This window comes from Episyrphus balteatus, chromosome 3 (assembly GCF_945859705.1).
Source record: "Episyrphus balteatus chromosome 3, idEpiBalt1.1, whole genome shotgun sequence".
Taxonomy (NCBI): domain Eukaryota; kingdom Metazoa; phylum Arthropoda; class Insecta; order Diptera; family Syrphidae; genus Episyrphus; species Episyrphus balteatus.
This window is the reverse complement of record NC_079136.1, coordinates 52203915-52227434: the sequence shown is the minus strand read 5'-3', so window position 1 is coordinate 52227434 and position 23520 is coordinate 52203915. Positions and strand designations below refer to the sequence as shown.

Here is a 23520-nt window from a genome sequence, read left to right as displayed (position 1 = left end):
ATGTGAAATGATTTTGCACATTTGGATTATACCAGAGTAGTAATATTATTTCCTTTTGAACTTTAAGTTTGAATTGAAAAGTTAAAAGATTTATTTGAATTTCATTTAGATGAAAGTCTTTTAAAACCTTTTACTATAACCAAATTATGTTCAATGTAATAATATTCAAATGCAATTGTGGATGAACATTTGCGATCCTTTTTTTTTAATTTTTATTTAACTTATTGTATTGTATGGTAAATGTGCACAAGATACTTAATCCTATATTGTAAGAAATAGAAATAATGTGTTGCAAATCTTTTTAAAAATATTTAAAAATAAAATGCACGACTGGGGTCACACGTACTTGCTCTTATGGTAAAAGTAACTCTAATGTTAAAGCTTTGTACTGAATAAAATTAGGGAAAATTTGATATTTTTATGGAATTTCATAAGTAGTGTAAAAAAATTAAAATCCGTTTTTATAATTAATTAAACACCGTTTTAAATGATCTTTTACACAAAACCATTTTATTTCTTGCATAAACAGGAATTTTTAAGAAAAAAAATTCAAAAATCGTTAGAGCCGTTCTAAATAAAATTCACGACTGGGTTCGCACGTACTTGCTCTTGCAGTTCAAAGCTTTTTGATGTTAAAAAACGTGTTGATTATAAGAGCTGCCTCTATAATTTTGAAGAAATTTGGTTTTTGTAGGGAAAGAGCCGACATGGAGACCAAATTTTTGTTAAATACATTTTTTTTTTTTGTTATTTGAGAAAAACTAAAAATGCAGTTTTATTGCAATTGCTTTCAATATAACGTATGCAAAAATTAATCAAAATGGTTAGAGCCGTTCTCGACAAAATTGCAATAACCAATTGAATCGTTTATTTTCAAAACATTATAAGTCCATTTGGTCAGAAAAAGTTTCTGACACCATATTTTTTGTATTGAAGAAGTTTGATCGTTACTTTAAATGCAAATATTATCCTTATATATCAAATTTATCTATTAATCAAGATTTAAATTTATAAGAACTAATAAATTCATCCTTTTTGTGGGTTTTACAAAAAAAAAAACAATCAAAATGGACTTATCATGTTTTGAAAATAAACGATTCAATTAAAGATTTAAGGGAAGAGCCGACATGAGTGATTTAAAAAAACGGAAATACCATATTTCAATTATCCGTATTTTTAGAGAAATACTATGTTAGACCTTTGTACAGTTAATCAAAATCGTTAAAGCCGTTTTCGAGAAAATTGCAATAACTCGAAAATTTTGTATGGTATACGTTTTAAGCGAGATATTAAAAAACAAAAAAAAAAAACAACCTTAGAAATTACGAAAAAAAAACATCTATTCTAAATTTCAAGAAAATCCGTCCACCCGTTTAGGCTGTAGCTACTTGAACAGATGGACGCACAGACCCACGGACGTCATGACGAAACCTACTTTTTTGGACTTCTCTATCATCGTAATGTTAGTTTTGATTAAAACCTCAAAATTTATTTCTTATACGAAACCAATACTTGCCCTATTGATCAAGTAAAAAATACACCAACTTATTCTTAAGCCATTTTAAATTAGATACAGCGGTATAACTAAAGAAGAAAAAACTGTGCGTTAATTTTGAGCAGGAGTGTATATAAAAATTTTCTAAAATTAAAAAAAAAAAGTTGTTATGCCAATTTTAAGAAAATATTATTAAACACATAAAAACGATATTTCGATAAAATTCATCAACCCGTATTCAAAATAATATTTTGAAATATTTCTAAAAAATCCAAAAATGTGTTTTTTGAAACATTTTTAAAAGTTTTACATAATGACTGTTTTGACGTTTCAATATACCTAAACATTTTGGGCGAAATCTGCTTTGTACATAGTACATACATAGTTATAAATGAGGCCGTGAGAGTCATGCCCGACTAACAATTTTGCTTCTATAAAGCTTTACAGGTGCTATAATTGCTTGTATAAAGCTTTATAGAAGCAAAATTGTTTGTAGGGTGGTGCCTTAATTAATTTAGGCCATTGTGGGTCTCTACAACTGAAATAGCCGAACATTCAAAATGACAATGATTTTTTTAAGAGTTCAAAAGTAGTAACACATCAAATGAGAAATATATATGAACAATTAAAAAATTTTAAAAAGCAGCGAAAAGCCAAAACAAAGGTCAATAAATTTCAATAATGTAACAAAATATTACGCATACGCCACAGTGACCGCTGAAGTTAAAAAAAAAACTAAATGCGTTCTTTCAATGGCCAAGTAATTAAATCAATTGAATAGGTATGTTAACCAATTACTGACAAAAAGAATATAATTTAGGACGTTGTACATGGGCGTAGCTAGAGATTTCATCTAGGGTGGGCCAGATGTTATCATCGACCAGAAGCCATAACCATGAGTTTGCAATTTTTTTTTACTAGGCAAGTATTGGTTTCGTGTCGAGGTGTTAATCAAAACCAACATTACGATGGTGGAGAATTAAGAAAAAGTGCATCTAGGAATTCTGTCCGTGCGTCTGTACGTCCATCTGTACACATTTCCACAGCCATAAACCAGTGGACTGATTTTCTTCAAATTTGGTACAGATGATTTTTATAGAATTCTGAAAGTTGTTTTTTTTTGTTCTTTTTCTACCTTAATTACCCCCATACAAATTCTTCAAGTTATACCAAATAACTTGAACTTGAAACGGCTCTAACGATTTTGATTAAACTTTGCAGGCGTAAAACTGCATTTTTAGTTTTTCTCAAAAAAGTCTAATAACAAAAAAAAAATTATTTAACAAAACTTTGCCCTGAATGTCGGCTCTTCCCCAACATCAACAAAACTTCTTTGAAATTTAAATCTGTAAACTAACATAAGTGTTAGTTAGTTTACAGCAACTACGTGACACAGTCGTGCATTTTATTTAATTTTCGACTTTAATTGGCAAATAATTTGCCACTCTCTGTTGTTTTTAATAACTTAAAATTTGCCAAAAGTTTATTTTTAATAATATATTCGATCGGTTAATGCGTTTTTTACAATAATAGTGGGGTAACTCATTTTTTTTTTTTGAAAAATGTGTGTTTTTTGCTCAATGGTATCGTATGTTAATATCTTTCAATATAAAAAGTTACTGGTTTTTCTTTTTATATTGTGTAGTGTAATATGGTATTCCGTTTTTTAAAAGCTTGATATATCGAAATGCAATTGGATGGAGTTACATCACTTTTATTTTGAGCTACACAAAAGTTGAATTCAATCGCAATTTATGACAGCGATTGGCTTTAAAAACTAACCTTACCAAGTTCTCAATTTTATTTGCTTTATTTTTTTGTTTAAGGTGCTCTTGAAACTTAAGCCAGAAGTGTATGTACATATAAAAATAAAAATTTGTAAATAAAAGTTGTTGTATGCGGGTGACTATGTGACTCTAAATCCATATGTTAAATATTTAGCAGAGGATACCTTTGAGGATATCTTTGGCTCAATTTAGCTGTGTGAATTTGGATACATTTTTAACGTAGATAAATATTTTTTTTCTGCAAATCGAAAGAAATAATGATTTAAAAAAAAGTATAAATATTAACAATTTACAAACTTCCAACATGCGTTGTCATGTGAATTTTATTTTTGTGCTGCCATTAATGGGTAACTAACAATTTTTTTCATTATCAATAAAATGAAATATATTGAAAAATACAAATTTTTCCTAATATACACTCATAATTTTGTACTACTTTTTCAATTTTCTTTCTTTATATTCAGTTTTTGATTAGTTATTGAAAAAAATACTCCAAAAATTCTGCAAAAAATTTATTCTCTGAAAATAAAAATTAAACCGGCTCCTAGAGCAGGATAAATTTTTGACAACTGAAATTATCCTTTCACCTCAAAAGTATCAAAAATATATTCTCGGCTTAGTATTTAACCCGATTCACACACGGTCTAAGGCCGTGTGTGAATAGCGTTAAATAGTTAACACCGTGTAAAATTTTTGACACTATTGAGGTTAATAAAAAAAATTTCAGCTGTATGGATTATTGTTTAGAATTTTGTCTGCCTTTTTTCTGCCATGATACTCCTTTTAAATAAAAAAAAAAAAAGCATCAGCAAAAAAAAAAATTTAACTCTAATTTAACCCAATACATTTTTAACAGCTGAAAATTTTTTATTAACCTCAATAGTGTCAAAAATTGTACATGCTGTTTACTATTTAACGCAATTCACACACGGCCTAAATTGAAAAAGCTAATTATTGAATCCGACCTTTTAGACTGCTCATATAAACGGGGTATTTATACATATCGCTGACTAAGAAAAATATACATAAACACAAGGCTTGTTCAAAAAAATCGAATTTTTTTTTTTGATTTTATACTCCGATAGATTGCCAGACATCTCTAGAATATACTCACCAAATATGAAATCTTTGTATTAATGGAAAGGTCCTTCGCTTTGCAATTTTCAATTTTTTATATTATCCTTCTACTAAAAAAAATCATGTTTTTATAAATCGGCTTTTTAGCAGGTTTCTTTACATATTCTTGTATGAAATTGAACGCTCTACAAAAAAGGCCTTGGACACCATTTTCGTTTCTCTAATCGTTTAAAAGATATTTGACGTCCAAAAATCTTAATTTTGTAAAAAATTAAATTTAATTGAAAAATTAATTTTAATTTAAAAATTAATTAAATTATTAAACATACATACAGCCCTATAATTCTCAGCAAGCGATATTAAAAAAAAAAATGTTATTGGGAGCTAATACCAGACTAAAGGTTCCGTAGAACTGTCGGTTTTTCTAGGGTGGGCCATTGATTTTCTAGGGTGGGCCTGGCCCACCCAGGACCCCCCCTTCCTACGCGCATGACGTTGTACCCTCACGCAAGGTGTGAAACTCCATTTTACCAAACCGTGTTATTTTCATGACATTTTAACCATAAATAATTTTATTTAGAATTTAAGTGGAAATTCCTGGTTTGAGGAGTTGTAGTATTCAGTTATGTACGTATATCTAACAAATTGCATCAAAATCTTATTTAAAAAAAAAAACAACAAAACTTTGCGTCCGTTACCGACGATATGTGAATCTTGTCCAGTTCTCAATACCTTGAAGAGCTTACTGCATTTAAATGGATTCATATTTTCAATGGAGCATAAAATTATCATGGGTTTTGAAATATATAGCTTTTGAGCTTTGCGTTTGCGGCTTTAGTTTTATTTCCTTTATAATATATTTTTAGCAGCCTTTTTTTGATCTTTTTTTATTTTTTTGATATATTTGAAACTAGTTTCCAATACTCAAAACAAAGGATTTTCTTTAATTTACATTATTACAAAAAAAGAAAAAAAAAAACTATTATTTCTTTGAATTGGAAATAAAATGTATACATTTTTAAAGTGTTTATCTTTACACTTGAAATTCAATGACCTTTAAATTAATTTTGTATTTTCTTCATTTTAATTGATGACAAAACTGATGGATCAAACGATATACAAAAGTCGTATTACTAAATTTAAATTTAAAATTAACCAGAAAATGCATAATGATCTCTCGATTTCATATTGTTGTATCTTCTGCTTAATTGTTTGCATGTTTGTGTCTCTTGATCTGAAATGTAAATTTCACTTTTCTTTGTCCTAAAAAAAAATAAAGAAAAAAAAAACAACAAACAACAAAAGCAAAAAAAAAAAATCAAAAATTAATTTCCGACCTGTCTTCTCTAAAGGTAATTTATGAGGAGGCATCGTGAGTCACATCGTGCTTAGTGGATGGCGCTTTCGTGAATACGAAACAGCACAATTTGTAGGTAAATTACGTTTTTTTTTTTGTATAAGCTCAATATGATAATTTACAAAAAAAAAAAACAACAACTCCAACAAAAATGGAGAGTTCACAAGACGAATTATGTGATCTTGTTCAGATGATTACATCTGGAAAAGGTTACTTACCTACGACCACGCACATAAATCCAACACAACAGCCATCTTCAAGCCATTGTATATATATGGATGCTTATGTTCAATGGATGCTGGTTAAAGTTTTGGCTTATAGTTATACACAGTTAAATGGTTATTTTAGATTCAAAATGCATCTCTGGATTATCCCATTTGGCTTAAGAAGACACAATCGAGAGTCTATGTTTTGTTTGGTTTTATTTGGACGACTTTCATTTTTACTTGTCACCGTGTTGTAAGACAGAAAAATACAAATTTTTTTTTTTTTTTTTTTTTTTTTGTAAAGATACATGCTGTACCTATGCTCCTTGGACATGGACATGAGACAAGGTGAGAAAACTTTGAACATATTGTAAATAATTGACAACGAGTGTCTTGTATTCGAAATTTTACATACCCTCTTAATTAGCTTCTTTTGTGTTGGTTTAGTCCTGAAAAAAAAAAGAAAATGATATTAAATATTTACAAAAAAGAAGAAGACAAAGTATTTATTTTTTTAAATGTACTTTAAAACAAGATGGAAAATCATGTCACATAGCGAAGTAAGAAGCTTTGAGAACACAACATTACAGTTTTAACTTGGCATGGAAATATTCCTCTTATCACTTTTTTTGGAAAAAAAAAAAATCAAACACCGAGTTTGTGTTGTCAATCAGTTGTTTCTATTGCGTAAAGAAAATTGTCAATACGGCCACCTTTTTTTTACGTACATACAGACTGAATTGCGGGACCCACTTTCATTTTTCATCATTGTTCATTTGTTATCAGTTATCACTTATTAGTTATTATGAATTCTAAACAAACATAAAAAACCGTTTTTTACCCCACCTTCCTTCCACCAAACAACTTTCTTCCTCTTTCCGCCATGGTGATTAGTCCTAACTTTTCTCTCACATTTCGCTTATGATTTCCAACTTTTGCCCTCTGTAAACTGCTGTGGCATTGAACTAATATAAGAAAAAATTGAAAAAATCATAAGCAAACAAATTAATTTCATTTTGGTTTTTTTTTTTTCAAAACTTGAATGCACTAAACCATTTTGGTTGATAACAAACATTTGTCTATAAGGTTTGCATAAAATTTGTTAATTAAGGTCGAAAGAGCAGTTCTTTAGAACATTGCAATATCATGAAATCATTAAATGGGAGGTATAAGTTCTAAATGAGATGTTTTAAAATAAAACAAAAATTGGTTAGGGTATGTAGGTATATCTGAGACATAGTCGATATAACCAATAGATCCCAACAATAATCGAAACTCCCGCCTTCGGTGAAAATTAAATAAATATTGATCAAAAACAAAGACTGCCTTCGGCTTTTCATTTAAAATACATAAATCCTTTTTTGGATAAATTGTTTTTTTTTTTTTGTCTATGCTTAAATTGGATAACTCAGTTTTTAAATCAAACTAGCCGACCCAGCCCTCGAAATTCGAGTGCCAATTTCTTTATTTTTTTTTTTATTTGCAACAATTTTGAACACAATTATACCAAAATAGTTTATTTATTTTTTATAGTATTTGTTGTTGTTTTCTTGAGACTAACTAAACTTTTTGAAGACAAAATACATAAGTATTTAATATACCTCCTTTTTGATATATTTTAAACCTGATTTAGATATTGTTGAACTACGTTTTAACAACGCTCAACTACGTAAAAAAAGTATAGAAAAAGAAAATGCAAAGTGTAATCGACTTAAGAGCATTGTGTTTGCACCTTGCATTTTGCGATTCAATTCAACCTGTTTCATGTTCCATTCGTTCAAATTCCATCATTCAATCATTCAACCTCCACCAACTTCAGTCAAATTTGTCATTCACACCATTGTTTATATATTTCTTGGTTCTTATATACAAAATTCATGGTAATAAAACAAACATCTTACTTCTAAACTTAGATAACTAAAACAATGAAAGTTAACCATAATTAACATGCGACCTTAAAACAACGCACCAATGTGAAACCACCTTAATGTTTTTTGATTTTCGCTAAATGCTTTCATTCATTCATTCAGTCATGAATGACATTTCATTCCAGTCGATTGGAAATTTTTCAACAGATATTCCAGTTGTTTTTGTTTTGTTTTTTTTTTTTCATATCGAATTTTAATTTGTTTAATTTCATTATTTCGGTTAATAAAAAGTAAAAAAAAAAGTGATTCTGCACTTCTAGACGTCATTCTCTTTCGTTCGGTGTATAATTTATGCCCCTTTGGTTTTTGTGGGCCCGGTATTTTGTACCACAAAAACCATGTTCGCCGTTTTATTATATGATGATGATGATGAAATTTTCTAAGTATATATTATTATTTGAAAGTTGGTCACTGTGGTGTATGCGTAACATTTTTTTTTATAGAAACTTAAATAGTTTCCATAATAGAAATTGTTATCAGTGAACAATAATAATGGAGCCAATTGTTATTTTGTGTGATATTTTCAAATTTCTAAAAAGATGTTCACAACTTGTTATTGTTATTGTAAATTTTACATGTAAGATACTAAACATCAAAGTAAGGACATGTTTTTTTTTGTAATATACATACCATCGAAATAAATTGTATAGTGGATTGGTTTTTGCTAACTAATTTGTATAATGACTAACAAATATAACACACGTCAATATTTGTAAATGCCATCTTTTTTAACACTTTAATTCATTTCAAAAAACAAAAATTTGGAGACTCAAAATAAATACATACATATTAGGTAGACATTTTTATAGAATAGATTTAAATTCGAAAATATTATTCGCAACAAAAATTATACTATGAATATTACCTTATCTGAAAGATTATATTTCGTAAATAGTGGCTTTTAATTGAAAACCTTTTTTAAATACACTTTTCGTGTTGTTAACTTAACAAAAAATTAACTGTAAAGTGCTAAGTAATTTCAATGAATCTTAACCTACATACATATATATATTTTTTATCTTTAATATTTAAGTTTTAAGTCGAAAAAATTTACTGTACAAAACTTAAAAACTATGCCATTTCCAACTATACCTCTCTTTATTAGACAAAAACTACAATGTACCTTTTCGACCTCTGTTACGCTTTTAACAAACAAAAAAAAAACCTTGAAAATGTCTTTCACAACACCAAAGCCTTACTCATTTGTATTTGTCTTATCTCGATGCCGGAATGAATTAGGAAAGCATACGTCACGCTCATCTCTCAAAACTATACACTTCCTAGTTGTAAATACCCAACATAGAATTGCAACAATGCTTCATAAATATTGTATTATTATTTTTTTTTTCTCAACAACGACAAACAACACAAAGCCATGTAGCTTTAGATTTCCCCCCTCCATAATGCATTTTATACTCCCCACTTTAATGTGCGACCTTAAATTCAATTAGAAAAAAAAATTAATATCCACTCTGTAGGATGCGATTACTCTTGCAAAGTTCCAAGAAATAAACTCTGGTCGCATTCACATTTTCCTCTTTCTACACTCATACATTAATTCAAAACAACAACAAAAACAAAAATACTAAACTTAACAAATCGCATAACTATGCTGCATTTAATAGAAATGCGAGTATCATCTGAAGACTTGAAGACATTATATAGAAAAAGAAAACCTTCAGTTACACTCTAAAACTCTATTGCAGTTTCAATGGTAGGTAGGTAAGCGCTTAAAAAGTGGAGAGAAAAAAAACTTGCCCAGACAATCTTGAGGCAATGCTAAACGGTCCGCTTTTGTGTCTCCAGCTCCAAAGTCGATCGGTCGATTCTCCATGATTCTCCATCATCTGTTGGCGGCACAGATCGCGTTGTTTTCTGCTGCCTGCCACCATCTCTCGCGATCATTAATCATTTTTTCATCGGCGCACATTTCCATTATACACTTTCTATACGAATCTTTGTATCTATTCTCCTCTCTCTATATTTTTTCCCGAAGTATCTATCTATCTTAAACTCATTCACTGAAAATGAAAATAGAAAAAAAAAATATTTCACCGATAGATCCATTTAAAACTTATTCTTGTTATTTTTTTGTATTATTATTATTATTTTTCTCGGCCTCGCTCGGTACGATACAGTTGAAGCTGTACTCATAGATGTAGTGAAACATCTGACTTAAACCAGGTCTGTATTTGCTCATACTTTGTGTCAAGGCGTGGATATAAGTGGATATAAAATCAGAGCTAAAGTCTTCTGCTTTTTTTTCAACACAAAATTGATATTTCTCTAAACAACCCAAGAATGCCTAAGATTATCTAAATTGCATTCCATAGAATATTCCAGAAACATAAAATTTCTTAAATGGAAAAAGATTGTACTTTAATTTTTCTTCCAATGTGAGGACTCAAGTCTTAAAACCTTTAAATAAATTCTGGTGTACCACAGGGTTCCGTTTAAGGTCCTATTCTTTTACTCATTCTATCAATGTTATTTAAATAAGCTTAATTACATACTTGCAAAGTTTACATTACAGACTTTATGAAATAAAAAGGCTTTAAGTTTAAAAAAATTAAAAAGCATAATGGCATTGAAATAACTTTGGTATCCAGGCCTTAAAAAAGTACAATCCATCTCTGAATGCGGTAACCAAGATCGATCGCCGACTTTCCCGCGCACTCTCTTTTGTAAGATGTACAAAGTCACAGAGTCAGTTACCTCGTTGGCTTTTTCTAACTTTGTTTTTTTTTTTTTTTTTGTATAGCTTTCTTGTCGTTTTCTTGTTGTGTTTTTCATTATTATTTTTTTAGCGCAAAGGTTGGAGGAAAATGTTTACTTTTTTTTCATTTACTGTTATTTTAATTGCTTCAAAGAATTGCAACTATAGTAGTAGTAGTATTATGTTCTGCTGACTACAGTACTCTTTGCGAATTTATATAGAATACCTTGAAGTCTATCTAGAAACATTGTTGGTGTTGTGATGCTGCCATGCGAAAGAGCAACAAGAGAGTTTGACTTAAACTTCAAAACACTCAAGACTTAACCAAAGATAAAACAAAAAAAAACTACACATATTGACGTATTTTTCTTGTTTCTATTTTTTTCCTGTTTATTTTATTTCTTCTCGGTCACGATTGTTAATATAACAACAATAAATGAAATAACAAACGTTTATTTGAGGATTGGTTAAGGTTTGGCTTTTGGCACTCTCCAAAAAAAAAACCACGTCGAGTGCTTTGAAGATAGATAGGTTTCCTTGATCTTTTATGTAATGGAAAATAGGTTGAAATCCTATAAAATTGTAATACCTTTCAGCTAAATCTCTAATGCAAATAATTGGTCCTATTAGCTATATTTGTGAAATTCTAGGTTGGGTTAGTTAATTTTTTTTTCTTAATTTTACAAAATAATGTGGTTGTTTTTTGCGGTTTTCGTCAACAAATCAAATAAAATAAAATTTTCGTCAGAGAATGTAGTAAATGTTTACTTCATTATCTTCTTAGAATTTTAAAAGTAAAGCTAAATAAATTATGTAGGTATTTATTTAAGGACTTTTTTCAATGAGCAGAATCTTTATGTCCAAGTAGCAAACTAATTTGAATCAAGGATATTTGTTATGAGGTTAGAAAAAGTCTTTTGTGCGAGAAAATCAGTAAGTTTAATTAATTTTTCTTCCAACAGTTAAGTTATGTTAAGCCATCAGAAATGTTGTCTACACCCAACTCAACTCATCAATTTATTTTCTAATTTTAGTACAACTTTAAATTTTTTTATTTTTTTGTGATGAACCATTGAACTTGAGCTATATTAATGCTCGTGTCCTTTTTAAAAAATATCTATAAATAGACCTTTTGGTAGCTCCACTTTTATTGATTGGATATATAAATACATATTTTTAACCTTTAATCACTAAGGTGCTAAGAGAGGCATACATAATAAGGGTAAAAGAAGTCGTTTATTATAGATTGCTGTTTTTGGATTCTGCTATAGTAAAAGGCCAACAAAAAACAACAATAATCGTGTTCGTATGGGAGGTAGAAAATAATTTAAAATAGAAAAAAATTAAAATATTTAAGATGAAAAAATATTAAAAATGGCAGCATTTTCATTTTATTTTTTTTTTTTTTAAGTATACCATTCATTCTTAAATTTTTGTTCGCGCCTTAGCGAGTTGGAGTCGAAAACTTTCCCGACCGAAGCATTGTTGTCCATGCGCTCCATATGACCTAGCCATCTCAGACGCTGCATATTTACTTGGCTAGGTTAGTGTCCTTGTACAACCTGTACAGTGTACAGTAAAGTGTCCCGTCAATTTATGATGATTTTTGTTTTTTCTCCTACACAGAGAAAAATAGACCACATAAAATAGAACAAAAACAATAAGATTTCTCTATGGTTTTCATCCAAGAAGGAAACCTTATTAAAACAATCGGGTTTTCCTTATATTGTTTCAAAATCTGCACTTGTAGGGTTTTGAAAAGAAAAAAAAAAAAAAGCCGACCAGGCCGGGAATCGAACTGGGGACTTCAAATCATTAGTCGGCCACCTTACCGCCTGAATCAACCTGCCATGAAAATATTGATCGCGATTGTTGTTCTAGTGCTAAGTTGCAAAAAAAATCAACTTTTCAGTCAAATTTTAATAAGATTTTCTCTATAAAAGTAATAAGAAATCTCCTTAAAAAAACCTTATTAATCGTTGATTTTAATAAGATTTCCTTATGAAATGTATGGACGGTAAAACAATATGGCAATCTGTTAGTTTTTAGCGGGTCATATTTTTCTCTGTGTATTTCATCGAAAGAGATATCAAAAGAGTAGCTTTGAATATGATATTACTTTTTAATTTGAAAATAACTTTTCGGGCTTTAAAAGTCTTTAAAGGACAAAAATAGGGTACCTATTTATATAATCGCTGGAAGAGGCCCAAAAGTTATCTCAAAATTAAAAAAAAAGTATACCCTCAGAGTCTATACGCAACTTTTGAGACTAGTGATGGGAACTATCGAATGATTTGAACTATCGATAGTTAGTAACTGAATGATTTGAACCTTTCGAATAGTTCATTCATTTATTCATTCGAATAAAAACTATCGAATAAAAACTATCGAACAAACTATCGCATAAACTATCGAATAAACTATATAAATAAAAAAAAACTATTCAAATGAAAAAACTATCGTTTAAGAAAACTATTGAACGAAAAAACCATCGTATTAAAAAACTATTCAAATGAAAATAGTAACTAAACTATCGAATAAAAAAACTATTCGAATGAAAATAGTAACTAAATGAATGAATGAATGATTTAAAACTATCGAATGAATTAATATATTTTACAACTATCGATAGTTTGATAGTTTTTATTCGATAGTTCCCATCACTATTTGAGACCTATAACGCTTAGCCTTTAATTTGTTTCACGGCAATCACGTTGAAACAAAAAAAAATGAGATGATAATACTCTTATGAAAGTCGGTTAAAGTTTTGGATTTAGCATCAAAACTAAGAAAATAAAGCAATAAATTTAAGATATAGGTAAAATTAATGTTTTTTTTATTTCTGTAGAAAAAAACACCCTTTGCTTCATTATTCTCATGTTAAAAGCAACTATTTAGCTGAATTTCATTCGTATATCAGTTTTTTTCATAGAACGTTTCGGTTCTATCTCCAAATAATCTTATTATAAATCTTCTACCGATCTTCCCGATCGGTGTCGTGATTTCTGAATGTAATTGGCTTAAGGCGCAAAAAAAACTAGAATCTAGTTAATGGTTCCTTTAAAATGATAAAAATAGCGGTGCGTCAGCTTATTAGATAAAGTGCGCTATGCTCACATCGTTAGTAAAGTCCATATTGCTTACACCAATATTCAAATTCACTGAGAAAAAACTAATCAAAAAACTTGTTCCGTACTACAATTTTGTTTTTCTTTGATATGTCGCATAATTACTAGTTTTTTTTTTTTTTTTCATAACTTTCTTTGTCACTTTCCGACTAATAGAAGAGGAAGATAATCAAAAGTAAACCTAACAATATTCTCATCAATTCATCTTCATTTAAAAACACTGCCCGATTATACCTTTTCATCATTTGTATTACTGGCGCAGACATGTCAAGTTATAATATGATTAACTTCACAAACAAACCCACAAGCAATAACAATTTTATTATTATATCTCTTCACTTAGCTTATCAAATTATCTTCATCATGATTATCATGAAGATTCACAATAAAAACTGATAATTTCATTTAATCTCAACTCATTTTGTATGAGCTACAGCTCAACAGGTTAATAAAAATGAAACAAAAAGAAAATAAAATTCCCACATAACATCAACTTAGTTACTTTCCAACAAAAGAGCTAAAATATATTCATACAAAACTAGCTAGGTATTCCTCAAAAAAAATGAGCTAACTCCTTTGGTTTGAAACTTGGAAAAAAAAAAAAATAAATACGCTGTGCCACTGACAGCAACAACTGTCTACCATTTGCTGTGGTTTGTGCATCCGTAATCCGTATCCGTATGAGTACCTCATATGATTACTTCCTTGTTGCAATTGATGCAGTAAGCGACTCTATTCGCATCTTGCATCTAATCAAACGCGTGCATGCGCGAATGATGCATGATACTAATTTTATCTTTTTGTTTTTTATACTTTTTTTTTTTTTTGTGTTTATGTACATCACATGCGGCTTGGCATATGTTGATGAGAAGTTTGAAGGTTGCCAAGATATATTGTGATGCGCTTCTGCTGCACTCTGAGCGACTATTGCCTCGTCAGTATTCCAAGGTGATGATGGTATAACCCGTCATTTAAAAGGAGATAGGACCCCATGAAATACAGCACACAACACACTATGCGCGTTGTACCTCTTTGGTAATTTGCAACAATTTTCCTAATTAGCGCTATCTATTGGCGAAGGTAAAAATCACATCAGCGAACGGTTTGTGATGAATGATAATAATACAACAAACGCAGAGTGATGATGTAAACTTTGAGATTTCAGATTGTTGCCTCCAGATGGCAACACGAAAATTCACAATAATTTTTTGTTACCCATAACCATAGATCCGCATAATTATCAGAAAATGTTGATGCCGTCTTGTAATACACAAAATTTGACATCAGTACAAATTGTTACTGACTTTGCATAATGAATCATGGAATGAAACAATAAAACTAGAAGTGCTATTTAAAAATGTATTAAAGAAGTTCAAATAATAAAAACGTAATGTCGAAAAGTTACGAACACATTTCATGTAATTTTCATTGACTTTGCAGACTACCATATTTTTGAACAAAGTTATTTGAACGGACAGGTATCCAATACAGTAAAACCCACTAAGAGAAACGGCAAAATGTCACAGTCCCTCTTTCACTTAAAATTTAAATATATTTGGGGGTCAGACAAGTGTTTCAGATAAGCGGGATTTTCTCTTAAGCAGGTTTCTCTTGAGTGGGTTTTTCTAAAGCGGGTTTTACTGTACAAGCATTTTTATACTTTAGGACTGGGCGTCCGCCATTTCTATTTACTAATTTTCTTAAAAAAAAAGACTTAAAATGATACAAATTATATTTTAAACTTCTTCGGAAAACCAAATATCTGTTCTTTTTTTAATTCTTAAAATAAGTTAAGTTTGTAAGTAAAATTTATAAAAAAAGATAAAAAAAATATAGCTGACCATTTTTATCGAGAATGTGTTCACTCACTGTTCCACAACTATATGGAAGACGGTCTCTCTATCCCCGTCTTCTTAGAAACTTGGCTTCAAAATGAACAAAAATTATTTAAAAACAACGGCAACACCTGCAACACAGTGCAAAAATTTTTTTGTAAAGCTACACAAAAAAAAAAAAAACACCGAAAAAAAGCGGATTTCGTATTGAATTAAGCGGATTTCTGCATGGTTTTTTGCCAAGATAACTTCCTTCTAAAATTAAGCTGACAAATCTTCTTTTCTTTTTCTTTGTTCCACTTGATTGTACAAATTTAAAATAAATCCACTTAATTTAAGCGGAAAATCATCATTTTTATTTAAAAAAAAATACTGGCAGTCACTGAATATAGATTCTACAACTGTTTGATCACTAGAATTAAACTATAACACAAGTTTTGGGCAAACAAAAATTGTGTTCTGGGAACTCAATGTTCAAATTCTTGTTTTTTTTCTGAGATACTGTATCTTGAATAAATTTGACAAGTGATCTCCAAAGGTATCTTTTGAGAAAAGTGAATCTCATTAGTTGTTTGTTGTTTCGTAGGTTTTTTTTTTATTTATGTTGCCAATTCAGCTAACAAATGCTTATATGTTCATGTCTAATCAATAATCAAAATTTTATCGTTCAAATTGAAAAAAAGAAGTTTTAAATCTCCAAGATTGTGTTCTAACCATTTCAATAAAACTTAGACACAAGTTTATTTGTACATTTCTAATAAAACCTTGTTTAGTTAAATTTTTGATTGCAAAACAATATTCTTCATATAAACCAAACTTAACCTTAGTTTGAACCCAAAACTTTTTTAATTTTGTTACTTTCGCAAAGTATTGGCCTTCAAAGAAGAAGATAAAAACAATAAACAAAACAAAAAAAAGTTGGTAATCGAAAATAATAATCATCACCCCGGGTTAAGGCTCCATTTGGTTTCCAAAAAAAAAAAAAAACTAAGACCAATTTGGACAGCAAAAGACATTTATTGCTTTAGTTATTTATGTTGTTGAAGTTAATTATGTGAAGATATTTTTTTTTTTTTATGAATGTTTTTAAATCTATGATCTTGTTTTTTTTTTTTGCTGCTCTTCAAACGATTACGTAATTTAAGTTAAAAAAAATATTAAAATGAACGTTTGTTGGTTCTGATGATGAGAGGAGAATTAAAGCGTTGATTAATGTGATCATGAATAAATAATATGATAATTATTTTCAATGCCTATCGATTAACTTTTACCGGAAATTTAAAATAATTATCTAGAATTGTGTTTTTTTTTGCTCATTAATCTTTTTTGCAAGTTTTTTTCTTTTATAATAATTATAGTCTAGCCAGTTTAAAAATAAAAATAAAGTGCTGCTTAATACATTTCTTATATCTTATAAAAACAATAAGAGTAGTATCTATAGAGATTTTATTTTTAATTATATAGCAAAAATTACCAAATTTAATGCCTTTAATGTCCCCCTTAAGGATAATATAAAATTACATTCAAACTTTATTATTAAATACTTTAAAAGTTTTTCAACGAGCTTCTTTTCCCTTTGCTTGGAAACAAGGTGCTAAACCTTCCCAGACATTTCTGTGAGCCATTCAGAATCTTGTTCTTGTTGGTTGCTCGTCTCTTTAGTGTAGGTCTTGGAACTCCGAATCTTTTGCATGCTTTTTCTAACCCATATCTTTTTTCTTTACGGCTCTAGGGGGCTGTTTCTCAACTATATCAGCTACATTTACTACATGGACGACCCTAAAAACCAATAGCAAAGCTCCATTTTGTATTGGGAAATATTGTTTATGGTCGGAATAATTCAAAAATACTAAAATTTCATCCGTGCGGTCCAATGGGACTGAGATATTAAAGTTTAAAGTCGTTAATGTAGCTGATTTAGTTGATGAAGCTCGACGAGAAATAGGCCCCAGGACTACCGATCTGTATAGATCGTTTTATCAACCATTTTATCACTATGCCATTTTGCCCGAGTGCTAAGTAGGTCATTTTACCCCTTTAGTTTATTTAAGTTTTAATACCGATAAAACTTAAATAGTTCTAGGCCAACTTATTTCAGTAAATTAATAAGAAAAACATTTTTCAGAAAATTTTAGTAGATCTACTTTTTGATATAGTTGGAGGCAGTTTGACCGTTCAAATTTAAAATAATGGCTTGAAGTTTCTAAAATTTCTTATATGTCAGTGCTGCCAGATAAACTAGGATTGGTATTCACAAAACTTTCTAATTCTGTTCGATTCTACGTTTTCTAGCAAGGATGTCATTTTAACCTGGGGCCATTTAAGACCACTTTCCCCCACGACTTTTTATCGTTTCATCTTGAAATAATGCAAACAGACAATTTTATTGAGATTCAATTCTATCATGCCTTGTCTGATGCAAACCTCCAGTTCGATTTCGTTCCGTATGCGTGACTTCTATAGCCAATATGAAAATTGAGAGTTGAAAATACTCTGAGTTAATATGCCGTGTTTCCAAAAAGACATTAATCCTTTACCGTTTTGCATCGTAGACACAGACCGAACCGAATATCTTTGTTCCACTTTACCATAAAATATTTCCCAATTTTCCAACTAGCTTAAGTTTCAAATTCACTGTAATTAAATAGTCATACGATATACTTTAACTTTAATCTCTTGTAGAAGAAAAACCTCCTCCTTCATCAAATCAGAAACTAACTTTAAGACAAACTTAAGTTAAAAAACGGTACTACTACCTACGTCTATTTAGAAAAAAAAAACAACAATTAGCAATTTTACTAGGTAAAACTAAGAAGGCCATTTTGTTTACTAATACAAAGACAAAATAAGCTTAATCCCCCAGAGATACAAGATACAAATGGTTAAAATGATTAGATAAATTCACTACCATTATGTAGAAGTAGATAAAATTAAAAGTTAGTCTAAGTACTTTGGATTAAAAAATAAAAAAAAAAAAAAACACCAACACAAACTTGAATTAAAGTTTTTATGTATGGATGAAATCTAATATCATTTTGTTGAATCTAAACCCTTTTAAACTTCACCTCTAGGCTATATACATACTCATAGATACTCTTAAGTATACGAGTTACAAGCAGCGTTACCACTTGCAGAAAAAAAGTCGAAGTAGATTTGAAGAAAAAATGGAAGTAAATTGAGAAAAATCGAAGTAGATTTCAAAATATTCTTTTTTTTATACAAATCTATATAAAAAAAATAATTCTATTAAATGTAGGTATTTAAGTTAAATAATTTAATTAGCAAAAACAACTAAAACCAAACATTTTAATTCTTTCAAACCCCATATTTTCTGTGCAAACACGTTTCTATAAATTATTTTATAACAATATTTAGTCAAATATTTGGTTTTCTGAAAAAAGGAGTAGATTTGGCTCATATTTTGATCATTTGAAGTAGATTGGAACAGATATTTTAAAATGAAGTAGATTTCGATATTTTTGTGATGGTGCGAAGTAGGAAGTAGATTTAAATTTTTTTTGAAAAAAAGAAGTAGATCTACTTCAATTGAAGTAAAGTGGTATCACTGGTTACAAGTAGTACAATATAATGATGCTTTTTAGAGCTACTCTCTGTATGTCTACTGGACTGAACATAAATCTTTAAGAAATAAACAAACAAAAAAAAAACTGAAAAATGATATGACTTGCTTTAGCTATTTCAGAGTAATGAAATTGAAATTGAAACTCAAGAAGCCCCAAGCCCGTCATCGTTGTGTGCACTTGGCATTTTGCAATTTATTTAGTTTAGTTTAATTTTTTTTTCTTAATTTTATTTTTTGCTATTTATTTAATAACTTTAGTATATGAAAATAACTCAAAGAGTACTGACAGGTAGAAAAAAAGAGAGCCCTACCTTCAATTATTGGAGAAGAGGAAACTAAGAGTGAAAAATAAACATACACAGTATGAGTATAGTTTTTCTTTTTTTTTAAGGTGTGTTTTCTCTCCACGTGAATATGGATGACCTGGTATCCTAATTCCCTAATAAATTCCCTTAATAGAGTAGGGCGTGAGTTGGGATAATAAACAATAAGAAAAAGAGGTAGGTATAGTACAATGATTATATCGTTGCGTATGTTCAAATAAACAACTAGATATTTATTAAAATATGACATTATGTGGATAAAGGACATACCCATAATTGCAAATTTTTACTTGCGATATAGGTACTATAGGGCAAGTTTAGGATTCGTAAAAAAAATCGAACTCGAGATAACAATTTTACATGACATTACGATGATGGAGAATGCCAAAAAAGTGGGTCCGGCAATTCTGTCTGTCTGTCTGTCTGTCTGTCTGTCTGTCTGTCTGTCTGTCTGTCTGTGTGTCTGTCTCTATCTGGAGCTGCAGCCTAAATGAGTGAAGTGATTTTCTTCAAACTTGGTAGTTAGCAGTTTTTGGTGATTCCCTAGAGGGGAAATTGAAATTTTTTTTTTATGACCAAAACTAACGGTACCTGCCATATAACGGAAATAGAAAAGTAAATTTTTTTCAAAAACGGCTCTAACGATTTTGATTAAAATTTTTGTGTGTAGTACTACACATAATAGCCAACTTTTTAAATAAAAAAAATATTTTTTGTACCGTTATTAACGGTACCTGTCATAAAACGGTTTTTTTCGTTTCTGAATATCTCGTACAACATTAACCCGATTTAAATGAAAATTTTTATACAAAAGTATGTAAGTAAAGATAATATTAAAATTTTAGAAAATTTTCAAAAAACGCATTTTTGGTTTTTTAAAAAATATTTCAAAATTTTTTTTTGAAAAATCAATTTTTTCAAAACGAATCAACGAAAAATTTTGAAATTTAGTTTTTATGTGTAAATTATTTATTTCTTCAAAATGGCATACCAACTTTTTTTTTGAAAAATGTTGAAAAATTTTTATACATAAAAAATTATTTTTTTAAAAAACGGCTCCTACAATTTTCGAAAATTTTTTTCTAAAAATACCTTTTTATACAAGAAATAAAATGGCATATTTGTTATTTTTTTTAAGATAGTTTAAAACGGAGTTTAATTAATTATAAAAACAGATTTATTTTTTTTTATACTAGGTACTTATGAAATTTCTTCAAAATATCAATTTTAAATTTCTTGAATAAAAAGCTTTAACATTTTAGTTACTTTAAGCATAAGAGCAAGTACGTGCGACCCCAGTCGTGCAATTTATTTTATAAACATTTATTTTGTTGTGTAGAATGTAGATACGCAGTAGTCAATTTCTATTTACAATTTCAAAGTTTTTGTTTTGTACCTATTTGTTTAGAGAGATTACTCTAAAACGGTAGATATTTATCAAACCGAAATTCTATCAACCACAACCTGTGCAACAATAATTACTTCAGCCCCACATATCCAACAGCTTTGATAACAATAGTTTTCAAAACAAGAGCAGAGATAATATCACTCAATTTCGTACCTAATAGAACCGATCTCCCAAACATTTGTGGCCTATGCAACATGAGAGAGAAAGAGGACGTGCTGCACTTCTTAGGTAGATGCCCTATCTTGATTGAAATCAGAAGGGACGTATACGGCAAAATCTATTTTACAAACAACGAAATGCACAACATACTAAATGGCGAAGGATGGAACGACCTTTATAAATACATCACTCGGGCCTTACGTTATAGAAGAAGAATTATTGATGAATTATTTTAGAATCATATAATAAAACGGCAAACACTTATTTTGTGGTACAAAATACGAGGCCCAAAAAAACCGAAGGGGCATAAATTATATACCGAACGATAGGAAATTTTATCTAGATGTGCAGAATATATACTTTATTTATTTTTTTTTTACCGAAATAGATAAAAACAATAAATTAAAATTGAGGAAAAAAACAAAAACAAATGTGCTGAACCACGCCCTCTCCCTTCTGGAAGTGGAAACTTCTAAAAGCAAAGACGAGAACCTTCGAAGACATTCTCGAATTTCGAATAAAATTAAGTGTTGCATATTCTTAGTAGTAAATAAAGTGATTTATATAGTGTGCTTATTTGAGCATAAATAAAAGTTACAATTGGCACTCGAATTTTGAGTGCGGGGTCGGCTAGTACGCTTTATTACATGAGTTATTATATGTTTTTTATTATTTGAATTGAAAAAAAACTTAAGTTGTCACTCTGGCAGACGGCGTAAAGCCATGTTATAAAATGAATTGTTATACAAATTATGAACAAGAAAATTTGATTAATAAAAGTCATAATTGATTTGAATTGAAGAAAAATAAGAAAATCCTCATCCGGTTTGACTATACTGTCTTTTCCAACAGTGATGAGATTATTTGCTAGAATTAATATCGTCGGTACAACGGCAAAACCGCGAATCTGCATTTTTGACATTTTCACTTTAATACGTCATTTTATTTATCATGGGTCCTTCTATTTACTGGCTCGATCCCAATCCTCCATCTGTTGCCTAAGAGCCTTAAATATCAATTTCCGTTGCACTAGTTTCCATAGGATTGCATGAGTTTCCAAGACTTTGAAGCCGTGTTTCTCAAAACTACAATTTTGCAGATTTGCGGTTTTGGCTTTGTGTCCACGATATAATCGTTTAAGTCACTTATGTTTAAGAACCAGGCACGATTCGGACTTATGGAGAAAATATTAAAGCTAACCAAAAAAATTGGTCAGTTAAATAGATTTTAATGTTGAAACTACACATAATGTTAACTTACGAAAATGGCAATTACTATAATTAGTTTTCAAGAAAAAAAAACACTCATACGCCACATAGTGTACAACATAATTGGTGCCATAATATTCTTTATTTTACAAAACTTTAGCACTCTCAAAATTAGAGCTAACTGTTTTTTTTTTTTACTTCAACTGTCTAAACATAATGGGCACGTTTAGGAAATATTAGGGACTAGATATTTAGGCAACGCCATTTTCTGAACGAAAATTTGAGTAAATTGACTAAATTAGTTTGGATGTGATGCTATTGTCAAATTTTGAAATTTATTTAAGAATTTTACCAGTCGCATGGGTAAGACACCAAATTTCACTTAGCTGTAATGAATAAATAAATTAATTATAACCGATAATAAACTTTTTAGTTGTTTTTCACACAAATAAATTTAATTTTGCTAAATTAATTCTTTAAATAAAAACAATCTCCTGTCATGTTGACAAAAAAAACTTTCCTAAATTTTTAGGGAAAATTTTCTTGCCTAACTTTCCAGTCAGCTTTCCAATAAAATTACCTAAATTGGAAGGATTTTTTTTGACAGCTGACCAGTCAGAGACCGAGAAATTACCTAAATATTTATTCCCTAACGTTTCTGAACCTGCCCACTCTTTTTTTCTTTATTGTTATCAGAATTTAATGAAACAGATTTGAAAATAAGAATTTTGTGAAGTAGAATTTTGAAAGTATAATTATGTAAAATAGAATTTTGAAATTTGAATTTTTTTATGAAGTATTTTGACCCCTGCTAAATTTTCAACCCAACCCGATAAAAAAAATCTTACTTAAATTCCTTATCATCTTGACAAATGCAGCTCTAATTTAAAATTGTATGTCTGCTCCATTTTTTTCGAAATAGTTTTCGAATAAATTTCACCTATTGTCCTTTTAAGTACTTCATTATATTATAAATGCACATTATGTATCTTAACGTTTTTACGACTCCAGGACCCAATAATAAGTATCCACCACAAACTTTCATTACTAAACACCATTTTATGATCAATTTTGCATATGGACTATTCTGCCGTATTATCTCAAATTGATATTTTAAACATTTTGAGATAAATGCCATAAATTCTGTTTTTAGTCGTTACATGTTTGCTGTTATATTTTGAGAAGATAAAATATGTAAACAACTTTACTGATTTCGAATGAAAAACTATATAATTTTGATAATAATCAGTTAATGGTCATTGATTAGTAAATATCTAGTTTCATTTTTTCGTTTTATTTGTTTTGTTTAG

General features: G+C 29.4%; 1 protein-coding gene across 2 annotated transcripts in view; it reads right to left on the bottom strand.

Moving 5' to 3' along the window:
- The window catches only part of LOC129914075 (uncharacterized), a 58244-nt gene that overhangs the window by 21481 nt on the left and 13243 nt on the right, over positions 1–23520 (bottom strand). For both annotated transcript variants that reach the window (XR_008772133.1, XM_055993127.1), the window contains exon 2: positions 6338–6371. The gene's annotated coding sequence lies outside the window, so the exon portion shown is untranslated. The remainder of the gene's footprint in view (positions 1–6337; positions 6372–23520) is intronic.